The 20408-nt window shown below is 44.5% G+C and overlaps 1 protein-coding gene and 1 pseudogene across 1 annotated transcript in view; one reads left to right on the top strand and one right to left on the bottom strand.

The window, feature by feature from the left end:
• The window catches only part of LOC122470179 (MLX interacting protein), a 61237-nt gene that overhangs the window by 11693 nt on the left and 29136 nt on the right, over positions 1-20408 (top strand). The window lies entirely within an intron of this gene.
• Positions 1621-6465, bottom strand: LOC122470069 (annotated as a pseudogene).

Genomic DNA, 20408 nt, shown 5'->3' with positions numbered 1-20408 from the left:
TTTTTGTAGAAAATGATTGTTTTCTGCAGAAATGAGCAGAGTGGCATTGTTCTCCACACTTGCAAATCTTGTCTACTGTTCAGCTGATGTTTGGTTGGAAGACAGCTGGATGTTCACCTCTACTTTCTTCGGCCGCGGTGTCACACGTCTGCAGAATGTCACCATTCACTCTTGAGAGAGTGGAAATGGAAAAAGGAAAATAGCCCCTTAGTATTATTTTGAAAATAGTTTTGCCATCGTAGACCCCCAGAAGGTCCTCAGAGACTCCCAGGCTCTCCAGCTCACTTTGAGAACCACTGCTTAAAAATAAGTAAGATAGATGGATGAATGGATGAATTCGTGTTGAAGTAAATATACCGAAGTGTTATTTGTCACATCCAGGTTGTGGGTTCATGGGTGTGTACCACATAACTTTTCAATTTTTCTATATATTTGAATTTTTTTCTGTTGTTTACAAAATGAGAAAAAATGTGTTTATTTAAAGAATGACCACCATGACTTTATTCATGGGCAAATAAATACTTTTAAAAATATATTGAAGACGACTTTTGGAATGAAATTCCAACGTATGCTACAACATGCATGGGCCTTAAAAACGTTATCCTGGGAAGCAAGACACAAAGGACCACCTGTTGCGATCCCATTTATCTGAAATGTGCAGGTAAATTCATAAAACAGAGGAGTGGAGTAGTTGTTGCCATGGAGATGGAAGAATGGATCCTCACAGCTAATGGGTGTAAGGTTTTCGAAGGAGTAATGAGCATGTTCCCAAATTAGAGAATGCTGATGTGATCATCAACTCGGTGCATGTACTAAAAACCAATGAACACATTTATTGTATTTTGTTTTTTAATTTTTAAGATTTTACTTTTAACTAATCTCTACACCCAACGTAGGACTTGAACTCGCTACCCCGAGATCACGAGTCTCACACTCCACCAACTCAGCCAGCCAGGCACCCCAGTGAACACTTTTATTTTTATTTGTTTGTTTACTTGCTTATTTTTTTGTTTGAATGCCAAGTGTCTTCTGTACTTTCTTTTATTATCATTATAGTCTTTGCATCAAGATACATAGCAATGATAGCAGGTTTCTTTTTAAAGCTTAGTATTAAGTATTAAATCTCTTTCCCCATTTTAATTTTACATGACCGTGCCAACAAAAAGAAAATTAAAAGTCAGGTTAAAAGAAAATTAAAAGTCATGGAAGCCTGAACACACTTCCATGATTAGCCGGGCTATGTAAAAGTTGGTGGCTTTGTTCTTCCTGCTGTAAAAGCAGATCCAGGCCCTAGAAAGATGGGACCAGGTTCTAACTGTTTTTGAGAAGTGTGCTACAAAAATGGATGGCCTGTTATAAGCCAGATAACAAAGTAAGGATGGGGGTAAGGAAGAGACATTTTCTTCTGGAAACAGGATTTCTGAAGAGTCTCAGTCCATCATTTTTTCCCAAAATGGCTGGAGGAGGGGTCAAACCTGAACATGAGCTTCGAAGTGCTGTCTCTGTGAGGGGACGGTCCCCCCTCGCCAACGAGGGGGACTGCTGAGGCGGGGCATGTCTGATTTGGACCCTCCCCATCCTCCTCAGCTAGGGAAATGGGTAGTTTATCGCCCAGTGGGTATGGAAGTGGGCTGAAGCTTGGTTCGTACTAAATTCTCTAAGAGGTTTCTTCTAGAAACAGGCAACTCAGACTCTTCCTCTCGTGTCAACAAAGAAGTTATTTTTTTTTTTTTAAATTTTTTTTTATTTTTTTGGGACAGAGAGAGACAGAGCATGAACGGGGGAGGGGCAGAGAGAGAGGGAGACACAGAATCGGAAACAGGCTCCAGGCTCCGAGCCATCAGCCCAGAGCCTGACGCGGGGCTCGAACTCCCGGACCGCAAGATCGTGACCTGGCTGAAGTCGGACGCTTAACCGACTGCGCCACCCAGGCGCCCCAAAGAAGTTATTTTTAAAAGCACTTGGCAAGTTCCTCCTCCACCCCTCAGGTGGGAAGGCTCAGAGAAAGGAGTCATCAGTACAGCCCCCCTCTAGGCCATAACGGAATTCTCGAAGGTTGGAGACCCCGTAGAAGTGGACAGAGGCTGCTGCCACCACCAGGACGTGGAAAATCTGATGAGACTGGAACCATATGTCACATTTTCCAGGAAAGGAGCATTCAGGAATTTGAGCAGCCTAGAGGCCAGCTCCGGTGACATACATCACGGCCATGAAGAAGAAGCTGCCCATCTGGCCCGCTGTGGTGGCCTTGACAAAGCCCTGAGCAATAGTGAAGTGCATGGTGGCCACAACACCGCTCAAACCAAGTCCCGGGAACACTCCCGCTGTTGTCTGCCAGTGCTCAGGAGTGGCCGACCAGTCCTGCTGTGCCGCAGTGATGGCAGGAATGACCAGGACACAGATGATGGAGAGGTGGGTGAGCCGTGGCTGTGGGGAGCAGTAGAAGGAGTAATAGAGCCAGGGGACAAAGCTGCCCATAATCAGTAGAGCAATCCCTGAATAACCCAGTTTGGAAAAAGTCTGAGAGACTTTCTCTGAATGACAATAGACGGCGTGAAAGGGCCAGGAGAAGCTGAGACAGAGCACCGCACCCAAAAAGAACATCCCACAAACCACCTTCTCTGGCAGAGGGGCCCTGAAGTACATATTCGGTCTGAGCACGGTCAAGATTCCCAAAAAGAAAAACAGCACAAAACCAAGCAGATGGGTCCAGATGTTGCCAGTTTCTATACAGATGTGGGAAATGCTCTTGAAGCAAACCTGGCAGGAGGGCACGGGTGGTCCATGGCCATGTAGCAAGGAGTCGCTGTCCTAGGCCGGGCTGGGACATATGGGATGACCCTCTAGCATCCCTCCCAGACCTTCTGCACAAACTCGTCTGCATCTTCTCCATGGCGTGGTCGGCTTGCAGGGGAAGGGTCTATACCCGCTCCTCCTCCTCCTCCTCCTCCTCCTCCTCCTCCTCCTGGGGTGCTGGGTGTGCTTGCTCTCCTTCAGTCTCGGCTGGGTTGACAGTTACTCGTTTGCCTTTTCTTCTAGCAGGGGTCCCAGTTGCGCCAGCTCCAGTGTGTCCATTTCCCTGTCACTGGCAGGAGCTGCATTGCCCTGTGCCACCCCAGAACCTTTGTGAGAAGACGTCTGACTGGTACCTCAATACCCTGCAGCTTCAGCCTGGGGAAAGATTGGGGGGGGTGTCAGCCCCAGGGGGCAGAGACCTCCCTGTAATGGTAAACAGGCCTGTGGACGGGCTCTGCTGGGGCCCGCAGTCCCCCGCGCTACATCCTGTGGCCAAGCGGCCCCGGATCTTTGGCTACCCCCGTGAACACTCTTAAAGGGAAAATTTCATGGCATGGAGATTATGTCACAATAGAGCTGTCATTTAAACAAGTCCTTAAAACGCTTCTGGTTTTCAGCATTTTCTTTAGGAAGCCTGACTTGGGAAGCACTGGACTACATGCTCTTCAAGATCTAAATATGTCAGTGTCTAGAAATTTCATAATTTGCTATCTTCTGTCTCTTCTGTATATAGTAAATGAGAGAATGGTTGGGAAAATGGCCTGCCTCTCCAGCTTGCCCTCTAGCTTGCCAGATCACCGTCTCTGAGATTATCCTGTTAAGACCTTTTTTCCTGTTAACGTTGTATGAGTCAGGGACTACAAACACAAATGTCCACAAGGGCCAGGAAGTGAATGAGGCATCTGTAACATGTATTTTCCTCATTTTGATAAAGTCATGGTTCCAGAGAAATGTTTTTTATTGTGAAAAACCATGTAAACATAAAACTGCAGTTGATGTGGCCTGAGTGATGGATGGAAAGGCCATAGGGAGTGGTGGAATGTTTGCTGGGTCTAAGGGTGGGCACCCGTCACTCAGCTTCACGTGATTCTTGGTGTTTGGGAATGTGAGCCCAGTGTTAACGAGATTGGGCATATCTGAAGAATTGGAAGAAATCTGAACTAATATGTGAGCTCCACTTTTAAATTTTGCTTCAATTTATAGTTTAATGTCTGAGTTCAAGTATTAGTTATTCTGGGGAGATGGGTTTAGGCTAGGTTAAATCTAGTTTAAAAGTGAGTCTTGGATGAAGGATTGTGTTGTGCTGTTTGCCACAGGTCAGCTTCTGGCACAAGGAAAGTATTTTTAGTGTTCTAGCTCTTACTGTGTACTTTCTGCCCTGTGCTGTGTTTAAAGTCACAGGACCATAAAAATATAAATGAATATAAAATCTAAGACTGCCTGTTAAACCCCAGAGGTACATATGCATCTGGGAGACAGTTCACTTTGAGTTAGGAGGAGCGTGGGCAATTATTTTAAATGATCTTATCTGGGAGATAGAGGATCGATTCTCCATTTTGTGAAATTCTTGGACTAGAAGTTATTCTTAGCTTTATAGTCTATCTCAGACTACACCCCTTAAATTCACCATACTTTGTTGGGGTGGGGCTGTTTTCATAGGGGGAGTCTGGAGCAGATGAAAGGGATAATTTAACTATAAGTTGATTTGGTTATAGTTGAAATAAAATTATAACTTTAAGTTAGACTGAGGAGGCCTATCTCTGTACTTTTGTTTAAAGTTTCTGACCTACACATTTGACCTTACATTACACGCCTCCTACTTCCCTTCCCCAGTATTAATGTGTATATGTGCATGTGTATGTGTGTATCTGAGGTGGTGAAGAAAAGAATAAACGCACCCCCTTTAGAACCTTCCCCCAACGCACACATTCACACATGAAGGTACGGCTTGGGCAGCCATCTTGCCCCCTTGAGCCTGTTCCTGCTCTCAGATTTCCGTCTATATTTGATCTGATCTATAAGGGTGTTGGCAAATAGCTTTATGGTTCTTAAATGCCAGTCACTTCTGCTTCTAAGCCAGATTGAAATAGAATTTGTATTTATTAGAGGTGTAGTGCTTCTGCTGAGATACATTCCCTGAAAAGTTGGGGAGTTATTCTTTTAGGCTTAACACCTCACTTTTTAAAATTTGACTGTATTTCCAGGCCTCCTTCCAGGAAAAAAAATCCCACACCCAGAGATAACCACTGTCAATTCCCTAGTGTTTATCCTTCCAGACCTTGTGGGTTTTTTGTTTGTTTTTCTTTCTTTCTTCTTCTTCTTTTTTTTTTTTTTTGTCATGATGAGTATATATGTTTTTTCATTTAATAGATTATGAACACCTTTTTAGGCCCCAAAATATTCATCTGCAATGTTTTTTAGTGGCTGAATGGTGTTTCATTGTGTGGATGTACTATTGTTTATTTAATCCCTTTTTCTTGGTTATTGAGAATATTTCATGGTATTTTTTGTGTAACTTTAAGGTGTTTCTGTGCCCTTGTTCTGTTCATCTCTGTTACCATACTGCAGGGTGGCTGCTTTCTCTGAAAATGCTCCCTCTCCCTCTCCTTCCAGACAGAAATAACCATCAACCCTGAGAATCTCTCAGCAGGACTCTTGAAAAAAAGAGGCAATTGGGATTGCCACATTAGGCACCCCACCTCTTTGTCACACCCTGCCAACCCTTGATAAGGGGTGTGTGGAGGAAGGAGGTGAGCAGGTACGCAGCTGAAAAGCACCCTTTGTTCTGTGCCCTGGGCTGCTGATAGGAATGCTCCCTGCATTTTCACGTGTGTCCCTACAGCCTGCAGAAGGGCAGGGAACTCAGTGGATGGTGTTTGACACACCCATCGGCAGCGTGCACGCCTGAACTGAGGCCCTAGCTTGCCTGTCTGTGCTGTGCCTGCTGGTTGACAGACCCCCGAGGCTACGCTTTGCAGTGATGTGAGCAGGTGAATGCGGTCCCTTAGCTTTTTGTCGATCCGGACGCCAGGAGAGCATTGAGTGTTATGCAAGGTTATAATTCCAACTGTGAGTCTGCACCACATGTGACGGGGAGCTGTGTGGATGCATTTCCTTTGAATTACAAAAGAAAATACTGGTATGACTTGGTTCATGGAAGGAAGAGCTGATTCAGCTCGCTGGAAAGCAATTGAAATACTTTCACATCAAGTCCAGAGATGATCTCTGCAGCTTTACATGTCAGTTTGATCGGTTGTGGGGTTTCTGTGGTTCCATCTAGCCCACCCCTGTGCTGCTGGCTGAATGTGTGGTGGAGGGGCTGGTCGAAGACATGAGGACCTCAGTTATGTTTGAAAAACTGAATCAGTCATAAGACTCCCTCCCTTCAGAGGAAAGGGGAAGCGGCCCCTTGTGGCATCCGCATCCACCCGCCACGTTCTGGTTTAGAGCTCTAGGGCCTGGCCCCCAGCCTCCTTAGCACTCCCTCAAGCTGGTCCTCTATTCATTGGACAAGTCCTGAGCTTTGGAGTTCTTAATTTTTTCCCTCATGAGAGACCTTGGCAGAAGGCCCAGTTATCAATTCAGCCTCTCTCTTGTCCTTGACGTTGTCCTTGTGCGGTACCTGAGAACCAGCAGGCAGGCGGTGCTGGGGAAACTCACCTGTGGCATGCGTGTCTTCCTGCAGTTGCTTCTTTTTTTTTTTTTTTCTCTAAAGCATTTTATTAGAATCCTTTTGACAAGACCAAGTATTTGATTACAATAAAGAAGTCAAAGTGGTCTAAATGATATTTAAGTATCTCAAAATTTCTGTGCAGTTTTTTTTTCCTCCAGTAAGTTGAAAGCTGCTCACAGGTTAATGCAGGACAGCTAGATGAAGTTCCTAGGATTTGCTCAACACCAAATAGGACACATCCTCTCGTTAGCAAAATCCATAGGAGCCAGGGAGAAAGGACATGGCTCTTCACTCCTACAGTTGCTTCTTAGTGCAGCCTACCAGAGACCTCTTGATTACAGTTGAGTTGGCTTGGCCAGTATGTAGCCAGCTGCTTTTTGCCCCATAACTTTGTTTGCTTATCTCTTTTTTGTGCTTATGGCTGGCTCCTTGGAGCTATGGGTGTGTTTGTACAATGCTTGAGATGATTGCTGCTGATTGGTAAAATATGGATGAAGTGAGCAGGGCTGGGTGTGGTGCGAAAAATACTATAATCTGCTGGTTCCACCCCAGCCCCCTCCAAGTTCTTTCCTGCAGAGAGAATTTCTTTCTGTTTCCTGCCCTAGAGGGTCCTGGGGTAGCAGCTTTCAGGCTCTTGTAACGCGAGGGGCAGCCACTCGAGCCTGGTAGCTCTAACTGAGGTCTTGGGTATGCCGCCCTCCCAAATTGACTGGAACATTGACCCAACAGCACTATAGAAACACGATGTTTCAGCCCTTTGTTCTCTGTTGGCTGGGATCACTGGAAACATATCAGTAAGTGAGACTCAGCTATGTCCCAGGAGTTCCGGCTCCTGGGTAGGAGATCCACGGCAGCAAAACAGCCAGCTCCAGTGATGTGTCATCTCTGAATGGCAGCTGGCCTGCCCCTGTTGCATCACAGGGGTTGGCTGCTGTTGGTTTGTGTGTGTACTTTTTTCCCCTCTTTTTTTGTGTGATGTCTTAAAGTCATGGGGACTAGGGGGCAGAAATTAGGAGGGGAGGGCAGGTTTTTCAGCTGGCTCTTGTTGGCCTGTTGCAGTCTCCTGACAAAGCCATCATTGTTTTGAATAAAGCACCAGTTGATTCAGTTTGAATCGCTTCAGTGCTCTGAGACTGGCCGCTTTTCTTCCACCTCAGCCACGTTCCTGGGGGGAGGCGGGAGGACTGCCTGGTCCAGAGGGGAGAACCTGCTTGCCTTTGCCCTCTTGGCTCAGCAGCATCGTAGGCGATTAGCTAACCATTCCAGAATAGACAGCTTCCTCCTGGTCAGCGGGCATCCCAGGCCACTCCTGGGCCCCAGCCGAGTCACAGCCATCATGGCCTCCTGGCATGGAGCCTCCAGGAATTAGGCTGCTTGCCTGTGGCCTCAGCCTTACTTGGCACTCTCCTGCCTTGTGCAGGACACCACCTTCTCTACCCATCTGCTGTCACTGCTACCCGGCTGACCTTCAGGCTGCCCTTTTGGCCTGGCATCTGTCCCTGTCATGCATTAACCTCAAGCTACCAAGTTAATCTGAAGAGTGAAGAATTCCTCTGGCTGGAGTCCCAAACATAGTCCGTCCAGACTGGGAGCAGGAATTCCGTGTTTGGGTTCTTTCTGCTGCTGACTTAAGTGGCACTGGCTCGCTTCTACCCCTCGTTTAGTTTCACATTTGTGTGGTCAGATTAGTCATATCCAGCTGTCTTTGTGGAAATGCCAGCCTTAGGGGTGCGGACAGCAGGAACTCACGTGGTAGTGGAGGTAACTCACCTAAGCGCTGAGAAGATCAGACTCCATTTCCTCATCAAGTCAGGAACTTAGTTTCTCTGCATATGACCTGGTAGCTCTCCAAATGCAGTGTGGTTGCAGAGTGGCATTCGAAAAGCTTAGTACAAAAGCAGGGTATGACACAAATTTTTTTAAAGACCTGGGCCCCAGACAGCCACGTTAAAGTGCTTTTTCTCAAGACGGAGGTGCAAAGCCAGGAGATTACAGGTGATGGACAGAGCCAGATAGAAAATGGTCTTGTCCACAGGGTTAGTTCTTACTCAGAGTTGGTCTTGGGAACCACCTACATGGTGCATTCTGAGGAGCACAGAAGAATCCGTCAGCGGATCTAAATTACTTCTTTAGTTCAGTCCTCTGAACGGCATGAAACTTGGGTAGCTATTAAAATACGTTTCCAAAAATACCTTAGTTATTTGCCCTTCTCTTAACACATAGAGCTTCCTTTGATAATAAAGTAGTTTTCCAGATTGCCATTGTTTATTTTGTTAATCACCTCTAACAAAATTAGCCATTTTTAATAAAAAGTGGAAATCCCTCTCAAATACATAATAATCTTGACTGGCTTTCTTGAATGTACTGAGTATATAGCTTTCAATTATCTAGACACCTGTTTCCAAATATTATTTATTGTTTCATTATAGTCACTTCCTGATCTTCTTGTGCAGCAAAGGTATATTTGCTTCTCTACTCAACCATCTTTGGCTCTCTTGTGAGTCAGTTTTCAGATCTTTAATCATCGTCTCCTCCGGGCTCTCGGCTGCTACTTGCTCTGCACGGGATTTGCCGCTTACCCTCCCTGTTTGTCTGGTGCCTCCCGTTTTCTGCTGGTTTGCGTAACTTGTTAAATGGAGTGTAAAATAAGAGTAATTAACTTAGTGAGGGTCTAGAGACTCCGAGTCAAGTACGCAGACTTTCATTAACTGTCTTGAATTATTTTTACTTCTGTATAACAAGCCCTGGAGGGTTGTGAGATAGTGCTGTGCATGTAAACTTTTTTTTACAGAATAACCTTAAGCCATTATTACCCATTTACATCACTGAAAGTTGTTGACAGATTAACCTGAGTGTATAATAGAAATCATCCGTGAAAAAGGGCAAAGATATTACACTCTTAATAAAATTACAGTGTATTCTTATTTTTGAAATGTGTCCAAAAAAAAAAAAAAACCCTCACAAAACTCCTAAGTCAACATGGTAAACTCTGAATATTATTTTCTATTAATTATGAGATGGAAATTCCCTTTTTCCCTTTTTCCCTTTTTCAAAATGGAAATAGTTTTGTGGAGGTTCCTCTCCAGCTCTCCTCCTCATTGTATGGAATCCTCATTGTATGGAAATACATAGTCACTGGCTGGGTGTCTGGGTGGCTCAGTCGTTTGAACATCCAACTCTTGATTTCGGCTCAGGTCATGATCCGAGGGTCGTGGGAATGAGCCCCAAGTCAGGCTCTGTGCTGAGCATGGTGCCTGCATGGGATATATTCTCTCTCTCTCTCTCTCTCTCTCTCTCTCTCTCTCTCTCTTCCTCTCTCTCTCTCCCTCCTCCTCCCCCTCCCCCTCCCTCTGCTCCTCCCCACCCCCCCTCCCCCTCCCTTCCCCCTCCCCCTCCCTCCCTCCCTCTGCTCCTCCCCACCCCTCAAAACAATAAATAAATAAAAAATAAAAAGAAGGGCACCTGGGTGGCTCAGTCGGTTAAGTGTCTGACTTTGGCTCAGGTCATGATCTTGTGGTTTGTGCGTTCAAGCCCCACGTCAGGCTCTGTGCTGACAGCTCAGAGCCTGGAGCCTGATGCGGATTCTGTGTTTGCCTCTCTCTCTCTGACCTTCCCCCACTTGTTTTCTCTCTCTCTCTCTCTCTCTCTCAAAAATAAATAAACATTTAAAAAAATTTTAAAAACATGTGCAGTCATTGTCAAATAGAGAATTCAGACATTTTAGAAGATAGGAAGAAAAGAGCAGAATCCTCTGAAACACTCTTTGTGGAGTTGCATACCCTGTTATTTTGTTATTGTGCCTTTTTTTTTTTCTTCTGTACCCTTGTAGGTAAAAATAGACCCACACTGTCATTTTCAGTCATCTTTTGAAGAGTGAAAGTTTTAAATTTTGATGAAGTCCAGTGTATCCATTTTTTTTTTGTAGTTCATGCTTTTTGTGAGCTATTTAAGAAATCTGTACCAAACCCAAGGTTTCCAAAGTTTTCCTATATTTTCTTCAAGAAGCTTTATAGTTTTAACTCTTACATATAGGACAGTGATCCATTTGGAGTTCATTTTTGATTATGGTGTGAGGAAAGGATTAAGATCCAATTTAAGTAGTACTATGGTGAATGTTCTTGTTCATTAGCCGTTCTCATTCCGCTTCTTTAATTCTTTTATTAGGATGAATTCTTAGAAGTAAAACTATCAGATAAACTATATACCGAAATCTTTGATATATATTACCAGACTTGATTTCAGAAGTTATACCAACTAGAAAAGACAACCCCCAGAATGGGAGAGAATATTTGCAAACCCTGTATCTAATAATGGATGTGTTATCTAGAATATATCAAAAAAACTACAGCTCAGAAATAGAAAGACAAACAACCTAATTAGACAGTGGGCAAAGGACTGGAATAGATATTTCTTCAAAGATACAGGGATGACCAATAAACACATGAGAACACACGAGGTTCCATACCATTAATCATTAGGGAAATGAAAATTGAAACAACCACAGAGATACTGCCTCACACCCACTAGGATGTGACCAGCGTTGGCAAGGATGTGGAGTGATTGGAACCCTCTGTACATTTCTGGTGGGAATGTAAGATGGTGCAGCCACTGTGCAAATCACTCTAGTAGTCCTCAAAAACTTAAACATACATGTACCATTTGCCCCAGGAGTTGGCATTCCTAGGTGTCTATGCAAAAGAAATGAAAACATGTGTCTGTACAAAACTTGTACACGAATGTTCATAGCAGCATTATTCAAAATAGCCCAAAGGTGCAAACAACCCAAATGCCCATCCGTGAATAAATAAACAAAATGTGATGCATCCATATGATGGAATATTGTTCAGCCATAAAAAGGAAGAAAATATTTGCTGTCACGTGGATGAACCTTGAAAACATTATGCTAAGTTGAAACCAGTCCCAAAAAAACACATATTATGTGATCCCATTTAAATTTTTTTTAACGTTTTTTTAATTTATTTTTGAGACAGAGAGAGACAGAGCATGAACGGGGGAGGGGCAGAGAGAGAGGGAGACACAGAATCGGAAACAGGCTCCAGGCTCTGAGCCATCAGCCCAGAGCCTGACGCGGGGCTCGAACTCCCGGACCGCGAGATCGTGACCTGGCTGAAGTCGGACGCTTAACCGACTGCGCCACCCAGGCGCCCCTGTGATCCCATTTATATGAAATGTCACATTTAGAGACAGAAAGTGGGTTAATAGTTGTTCAGGATTGGGAGGTGATGACTGAGGGGATGGCATGTCTTTTTGAGGTAATGGGAACGTTGTAAAATTGATTGTGGTGATAGTTGCACAATTCTCTGTGATTAGACTAAAAACCATTGAATTGTACACTTTAAACGGGTGAATTGTGTGGTATGTGAATTACATCCCAATACAGCTGTTAGCGAAAAAGAAAGAAAAAGTTGCATCAGTCAGTATTCCCACCAGCAGTATATAAGAGACCCCACTCCCTACATCCTTTCCAAGTCTGGGTGTCCTTACTGTAATTTGAAAGTTTAATTTGACTCTACTGGGGCTTAATATGTAAACAATAAAATTCACCCTTTTACATGTACACTTCAACAGTTTTGACAAATGTATACACGTATATAACCACTGTAGTCAAGATACAGAACATTTCCATCAGCCCAGAAGGTTCCTTTGTACCTTTTCCAGGCATTCTTCCCGTCCCCCATCTGCTCTCTCACTGTAGATTAGCTTGGTCTTTCCTTGTGTTTTGTATAAATGGAATCATACAGTATGTACTGTTTTTGCTTGATTTCTTGTGCTCAGAATGTTTTTAAGATTCATCTGTGTTGCTGTATGTATCAATAGTTAATATTCTGTTGCTTGGATATACCACAGTTTGTTTTATCCATTCCCCTGTCGATAGACAGCTGGCTTGTCTTCATATTGTTGTCTTCATCTTCATTGTGGATAAAGCTGCTCTGAATGTTCATGTACAAGTCTTGATTGGACATGTGTTTTCATTTCTCTTGGGTAAATGCTGGGTCATAGGTAAGGATATGTTTAACATCATAAGAAGCTGCCAAACTATTTTCCAGAATGACTGTACTTAAAAAAAAAAAATCATGTACCATTATTACTATGCTTTTAAAAATCTTCGTTAATCTGATAGGCAAAAAATGGTATCTCAGGTGTTTTAATTTTCATTTCTGTGCTCTCTAGTGAATGTATTGTTCCCTGAATTTGACTATTTATTTGGTATTTGAGAATTTCCTTTTAGTTCTTTTCTTTTTTAAGTTGGGAAGTGGGTCTTTCATTTTCCATTTTTTCCCAACATTTTTATTATTAAAAATTTTAACAGAGAAAATATGAAATGATGGTGCAGCCATCACCTTTATAGCCACCACCTGCAGTTGATATTTGTTAACTTGCTTTACGTACCTGTCTCTCTTTTGTATGGTTCAGAAAAAAAGTTGGAGACATCATGACATTTTATTCCTAAAAATATATTTCCCTTCATAACCATTATGTCATTTTCATGCCGAAGAGAATAATCCTTTCACCTTTTCCCCTTGCCATTGACTTTTTGAAGTGACAGGGCCAGTTGTCTTGAAGAACGTCCCACATTCTGTATTTGTTTTCTTGTGGTGGTGGCTAACATGTTTCTCTGTCCGCTGTATTTCCTGTAAACCATGCTGGGCCTAGAAGGCATTGATAACATTTAGGGCCAGCATTTTTGGTGGGTGTGCTTCACGGATAGTCACATCAGGGGTACATAATGTCAGCTCGTCCCACTATTAATGATGCCAAATTTGATCATTTGGTTTAGATAACTGCCAGATCTTTTCATTGTAAAGATAATTGTCTTTAATTAGATAGTTAATTAGTAGGTAGTTTGAGGAACTTAACCAATTTTTCACAATCTCTCCCTCCATTTGGCACTTACCTTCTAACTTTGTTTATTAATTTTTTGATTTAGAAGAGAGTTTTTACTTTTTAAAGCCAAACCACTAATAGTAGAAGACATATCCTTCACAAACTTCCTTGTTCTCAACCCTGCTCTCCCCTTCCTCTTCCTCTCTCTTTCTCTCTTGTCTTTCTCCTGCTCTACTTCAGAAATGAGGATGACAAACCAGCTCTTCCTCCCATTCTTTCATCTGTTTTGGGTGACAGATTCAGGAGACTGACCCTTAACATGGGTACAAACTAACTGACTTCTCTGTAGCTCTCTTATCTTTATCCAAGGACTTGACTGCTGTGCCTGACCCCATCCCACTGGCAAGGGGGAGATTGGATCCTGAGATTTCCAGATAATCAGTGTTCTTACCTTCACTTCTTTGCTCATCAAAGCTAAGTATGGAGGACAGAGGGGACCAGAGCCAAACCGCTAATACTTTGAGAAAGACCTCTTTATTCCTTCTGCTAAAAAACCTTTTTCTCTACATCCTCTTTCCCTAGTTAATTCCTGCCCATCCTTGGGGCCTCAGCTCCGGCATCCTGTCTGAGGAAGATGCCCTGGATCCACTGATGACATTGAATGCCCCTTTCGCGTGTTTCCATACCCTGCACATGTGCCTTGAAAGCTGCCTTTCTCAGTTTGTGATGTCCTGACATCTTTATCACCCAGTTCTCAGTGCAGAGCCTGTCACATCACAGGCTCTTGGTACATGTTGCTGGGATATTTCTTTTCCTGGCCTGCAGATGATTTCTGCCCTATGGTCCTAGTCGTGAAAGCAAGCTGGAATTGCAGGCTCTTTTTTTTTTTTTTTTTTTTAAATCAAAAGACATGTTTTATCTGTGTCTTATAAATAATTGAAGAATTAAAACTCTTTGGCCATCCCCTCTTTAACTGTGCCAACTGCTTTAAGTCTGGCTTCTCCACATTCTAGAGTAATTATTTCTCCCTCAGTACCTTTCTTACTCTTTATTCTCGTAGGCCTATAGTATTGTGGACTTTGAGCTGAAACGGGCTTAGCACTCAGCTATACCACCAGATACACAAACCCACAGGCTGCCCACTTTCTCCTGGAGCGTTGCGGTGTTTAGAACATCAGTCTACTCTCTAGCCTAAGTGGTGCCTTATAAGGGACAGTGCTGTGAAGTGTGCCCCAGAGCTGATGTGAAGGAGGGGAATCAGCCCCCAGACAGCACTTCCTTGCTGAGGGAGCTTCTGGGTGTGCGTGTGCAACTGATGGGAGGCTGTGAAGCCCCCCAGCTTCAGTTCCTGTTGAAGGGCTATTAGACTTCGCTGCTATGTAGATACTCTATGGTGGAGAGTGAACCAGCGCTAATAAAAGAGAAGCACAGTTGTATCTGTGCCACCTGTACTGGTGGGAATTGATTGCACTTTCATTGAAGAACTGCGTATCTAATCTCTAAATGGCAGTTCTCTCCCGCTCTCAAGGACCTTTGCTCATCACCCACCCTAACAGTCAGGCTCTCTCTTTGTCTCCTGACTCCAGTTGCTGGGAGGCTTGGCTGCTGTGGCCTGGAGTCCTGTCGTCATGCTTTTTCATAGCACAAAGAGTCAGAATGGTTCTGAACGTCACGGGGAACCTCAGAAGAAGGCATAAATCCATTTTATTGAGAACCTCCTATGTTCCAGACACTGTTAATCCATCTAAGTACCGCGCTTCATTTAATTCTTACCATAGCTCTGTGAAATAGGTTGTTTCTTCCCCCCAAAGAAAGAGACGTTCAGAAAGGCCAGATGTCTACCCAAGGCTGCAGAGCTGGCAGGCAGGAGGGGGACACAGTCTCTCTCCCCACTCCTGTGGCCAGTGGCGGATAACAGGTGATAATGACAGTGCTTCTCATTAGAAGGGCGGCTCTCGTTCTCGGGAGCGAGCCCATAGTGGGAGCCACACTGTGTTTCCGCCTGGCCTGAGATTCTGTTGGTAGATGAATTTTTGGGACTTGAATTTATCACTGTGGCACCGTGGACGGGATCAGATTTCCTCAGTAAAATCTGGAATTTTGGCTTAGGAAGAATAGATGTTACTCATCTTCTTTATACCAGGAAAGTGGATTGTGCTCCTGCAATAATAGAAAGACTCTGAAACTTGACAGGTAAAAAATCAGCATAAATGGTTGGCTTCAGGTTTCATTCATAGGAACTTCCCTCCCTACTCTTTTCCTTCCCTTCCTCCCAAACACACACTGGTTCTCAGAGACCTGCGGGATGAGAAAACACAAAATCTCCTTGCCGTTTGGTTCAGTCTTTCGTACCACAAGTTCCTCCCGCCCGGCTGAGTTGTTGGCTTCATTTGGGAATGTGGAGGGGAAAAAAAATCAGTGTACCAAGGGTTTCGGTTTTGAGAAAATAAATATCCATCACTTACTTTTTCTTTTGACTTTTTCCTGCTCTGTAGTTTGTTAAATGATTTGTGCCTTAGATATGCTCATTTTATTTTTGTCCTTTTTCCCAGGAGGCCCTGAAGCAGAGGTAAATGAGAGATAAGTTACCCTGACCTTGATTTTTATAGCACCGTGGTAACTAAGGTGTATTTATCCTCCCATGGAGCTATAAAAACACACTCTTCTTTTCAGGCGTTTGCAACGGCCGTGGAGATGGGAAATGCCTGTGCAGTAGGGTTCATACTGTATAAAGGTCTGAGGTTAAAACTGGGATATGATCATGAACTGAAACTTCATCTTCTGCCACTGTCTTTAAGTTTGATTTCATGAATAACAAATTGTTGCTTTCGACAGAAAGGCCAGAGTGAAAATGAGCATATCACGAAGAAAAAAATGTGGGTATTTTGAATGCTGATAAAGATGAAATACGTCCATACGTCTCAGGAGCCTGTTGGCAGAAGGGCTGTCTGTGCGTCCCGTAGTCAGGGCGGCTTGGAGATTTGCAGTGTTTCTGAACTAGACACCAGTCTGAGATTATCTTGCTTGCCTTCGTTTTCATGAGTGAGCCCTGGCTCTCCTGCCATCGCAGACTTCTTACTTGGGTGGCTGACAAGTTGATGAAAACACATGCATGGGAGGAGGATAAGAAGTGGGAAAGATTTAGGGTGACAGCTGATTCTCAGTAGCAGATGGCGGGGAGATTGTCTTTAGCAGGGATAGGTAAAACACATTTCATTTTGGAATTTCTATTATGTGAGAAGGGCTGTACAAAGTTTTTTTGTGGTTTTTATTTTTATTTTTTAAATTAAGTTTTATTTTAATAGTTAACAGAGTGTTGTATATAGTCTCAGGTATACAATATAGTGATTCAAGAATTCCATAGATCACTCTTTGCTCGCCAGATAAATGCATCCCATAATCCCTGTCACCTAGTTTTCCCATCCCCCTCCTTCCCCTCTGGTAACTTTATCAGTGTGTTCTCTGTAATTAGGAGTTTCTTTCTTGGTGTCTTTTCCTCTCTCTCTCTCTCTCTCTCTCTCTCTCTCTCTCTCTCTCCTTTCCCTTTGCTTGTTTGTTTTGTTTCTTAAATTCCACATATGAGTGAAATCATATAGTATTTGTCTCTCTGACCAACTTATTTTACTTAGCATTATACCCTCCAGTCCATCCATGTTGCTGCCAATGGCAAGATTTCATTCTTTCTTATGGCTGAATAATAGTCCATTGTATACATATCTCACATCTTGTTTAAATTTGTATTTATTTATTTATTTATTTTTAATTTTTTTTTCAACGTTTTTATTTATTTTTGCGACAGAGAGAGACAGAGCATGAATGGGGGAGGGGCAGAGAGAGAGGGAGACACAGAATCGGAAACAGGCTCCAGGCTCCGAGCCATCAGCCCAGAGCCTGACGCGGGGCTCGAACTCACGGACCATGAGATTGTGACCTGGCTGAAGTCGGACGCTTAACCGACTGCGCCACCCAGGCGCCCCTGTATTTATTTATTTTTGAGAGAGAAAGAGAGCGGGCAGGAGCATGAGTGGGGAGGGGCAGAGGGAAAGGGAGAGAGAATCCCAAGCAGGCTCACACCCAGCGCAGAGCCCGATGAGGGGCTCGATCCCCACGATGGTGAGGTCATGACCTGAGCTGAGATCAAGAGTCAGATGCTTAACCAACTGAGCCACGCAGGCGCCCCTATATTCCACATCTTTATCCATTCATGTGTCAGTGGACACATGGGCTGCTTCTATACCTTGGCTGTTGTAAACAGTGCTGCTATAAACCTAGGGGTACATGTATCCTTTTGAATTAGTGTCCTTGTGTTCTTTGGATAAATAGTAGTGCAATTGCTAGATCATAAGGTACTTCTGGTTTTTTAACTTTTTGAGGCACCTCCGTACTGTTTTCCACAGTGGCTGCACCAGTTTGCATTCCCACCAGCAGTGCACTAGGGTTCCTTTTTCTCCACACCCTTGTCAACACCTGTTGCTTCTTGTGTTGTTTGTGCTTTTTAAAACAACTTTTTTTTTTTTTTTTTTTTAGAGAGTTGGGAAGTTGGGGAAGAGGGTCAGAGAGAGAGAATCTTAAGCAGGCTCCATGCTCAGGGTGGAGCCAGATGCAGGGTTTGATCCCACAACTCAGGGATCATGACCTGAGCTGAGATCAAGAGTTGGACACTCAACTGACTGAGCCACCCAGGCACCCCTATTGGTGCTTTTAATTTTTTTGTGTTTTGTTTTTGTGTTTTTTTTTTAATTTTTGTTCAGTTTGTGTTTTTGTTTTGTTTGTTTGTTTGTTTGTAGATCTATTTAAAGGGCATCTGGGTGGCCCAGTCAGTTAAGTGTCTGACTTCAGCTCAGGTCACGATCTCATAGGTCGTGATTTCGAGCCCCATGTCAGGCTCTGTGCTGACAGCTCAGAGCCTGGATCCTACTTTGGATTCTGTCTCCCTCTCTCTCTCTGCCCCTCCCTCACTCATGATCGGTCTCTCTCTCCTTCAAAAATAAACAAACATTAACAAAATTTTTTTTAAGATTTTATTTAAATTCCACTTAGTTAAAATACAGTGTAATAATAATTTCAGGTATACAGTATAGTGATTCATCACTTCACACAACACCTGGTGCTCATCACAAGTGCCCTCCTTAATCTCCATCACATCAGCTATTTCCCCCATCCCTCCACCCACCGTGTTTGTGCTTTTTAAAATCCTCCTCCAAAAAAAAAAGGCAGAGATGTGTGGTTGTGGTCAGGGTGTTACAGATCCTTCTATTCATTCTTTTGCTAAACAGTAGCTGGTGTTTCCCCAACACAACCCTACTGTGAGTGCCTCTCATTTATAGTCTTTGGGGCCAATGTCTCCCTTTCTGGGAACGGGTACAATCCTAGACCCATAGAACTGGCAGGAAGTTGGGATTAGCTAATTAAGTTCTGTCTCATCACAAAAAGGAAAAGTGAGCCCAGAGAGAAGAACTGACTTGGGCGTAGATGGCGTCCCACCTAAAGGTACACTGTTTAGAACTCAGAGGGCAGTGCTGGGTTCCGACTCCTGGTTTTGTTTAATTTGTAACACATACTGTTCCTTTTCATCTAGCTGTGGTCTCTAAAATGAAGCCAACCTGGAAAAAGCTCTAATCGTTAATTTACACAGCTGTGTTACCTGCTTTTACACTGGGGGAGGAGGGAGGTGGAATGGGGGACCAACAGACCGAGAACGTGTGGACAGTAATGCATCTATGAGTGCCTGGAGCTCCCGCAAGGGAGAGCGTGATACAGACTGAAACACGGAGGACCCCTTGTGCGTCGGGCCCAGTCCGGAGCCCAGAGGAGCGTGGAGTGCAGGATGAGTGGGGCAAGGCCAGGGACCAGGGACTGTGGTAGTCCAGAGTGGGGCTCTATGGGCAGGAGGGACACTCTGGAGGTCGTTGGGCACATACTCAAGGGCCTGTTGCATGGTGGCACCGTGTGGGGAGAGGTATTGGTGAACAGAATGGATACGGCTACCCCCTCCCAGAAAGTGCACTCTGGTTGTAGAGACAGACAGTTGGCACACACGTCGGGTAGTGGCAGATCGTGGTGGGCACGGGGAGTTGGGAGAGGACATAGCTAATAATTTACACTGAGAGCGGTCCGGGAGGGCTCCTGCCGGGGGCCAGTATCCTCAAGATGAAGGAGTTAGATGGGTGATGAAGAGCTTGTTGGCACCAGGTGTGTGCAGCTGGGGGCCTCCGCCTTGGTGAGCGCTTAGGGACTCTGTTCTACCCTGTGAGCCATGGGAACCCGTGCGGGCCTTTCAGGAGGGGAGAGGTGTGAGCAGACACCGTTGGTGAGGTCATCCTGGCGTGTGGGTAGGGGGGAGGCAAGGGAGAGCATGTGGGGTGTGGAGGGTTCGGGACAAGCCCCTCGGCCGCGAGGAGGAGGAAGAGCTTGCAAAGTGGGGAGCAGAGTAGGCCGGGCAGCGGTGAGGGCGTGGGGCGGGATGGGGGCAGATGTTGTAGGAAGCTCCGTCAGGGGAGGTCTGAAAGTGACTGATCTGATAGTGCAGAGGCTGTCCGCGTCCTCGGCACGAGCAGTTTTGTGGGCTTATTGAGGAGAAGCCAGGATCCGTCAGCGTCCACTCTCCATCCTTCCACTTTCACCCTCACCCTGTAGAAATAGCACCTCCCAGCTCCCTCTCCACCTTGCCTGTGCTCCTGACATAGCACACACGTGGCGCCTGTCTTTCCCCGGAGAATATAAGCTCCATGGGGCCAGGGACATCGTTTTGTTTGCTGCTCTATCATTAGCGGCCAGAACAGTGTCAAATAAGCGGATCAGGATAGTTTCATGAAGAAAGTGGTGTCTCAGCCAGATTAATCTGGGAACAGTGTTCATGCTGTATAGCCCACGTGCAACCTGAAAAGGTTCTAATTCTTTTCATCAATTCATTTCTTTTGTTAAGCACCATTTTACACAGCATTATAATAGGTGCTGTGTAGATTTAACTACTGGCTCCAGCTTCTGCCCCAGAAAAGTGAGGATTTGATAGATGCCCCCATACCTACTTAACCCTACTGTCACTACGACCCCAGTTATTGTCAAGGTCGAGGTTTGGGGTTTCAAATTCAAT

The sequence above is a fragment of the Prionailurus bengalensis genome, chromosome D3 (assembly GCF_016509475.1).
Source record: "Prionailurus bengalensis isolate Pbe53 chromosome D3, Fcat_Pben_1.1_paternal_pri, whole genome shotgun sequence".
Lineage (NCBI taxonomy): Eukaryota > Metazoa > Chordata > Mammalia > Carnivora > Felidae > Prionailurus > Prionailurus bengalensis.
The sequence above is the reverse complement of the archived record's forward strand: the minus strand, read 5'-3'. Positions and strand labels throughout refer to the sequence as shown.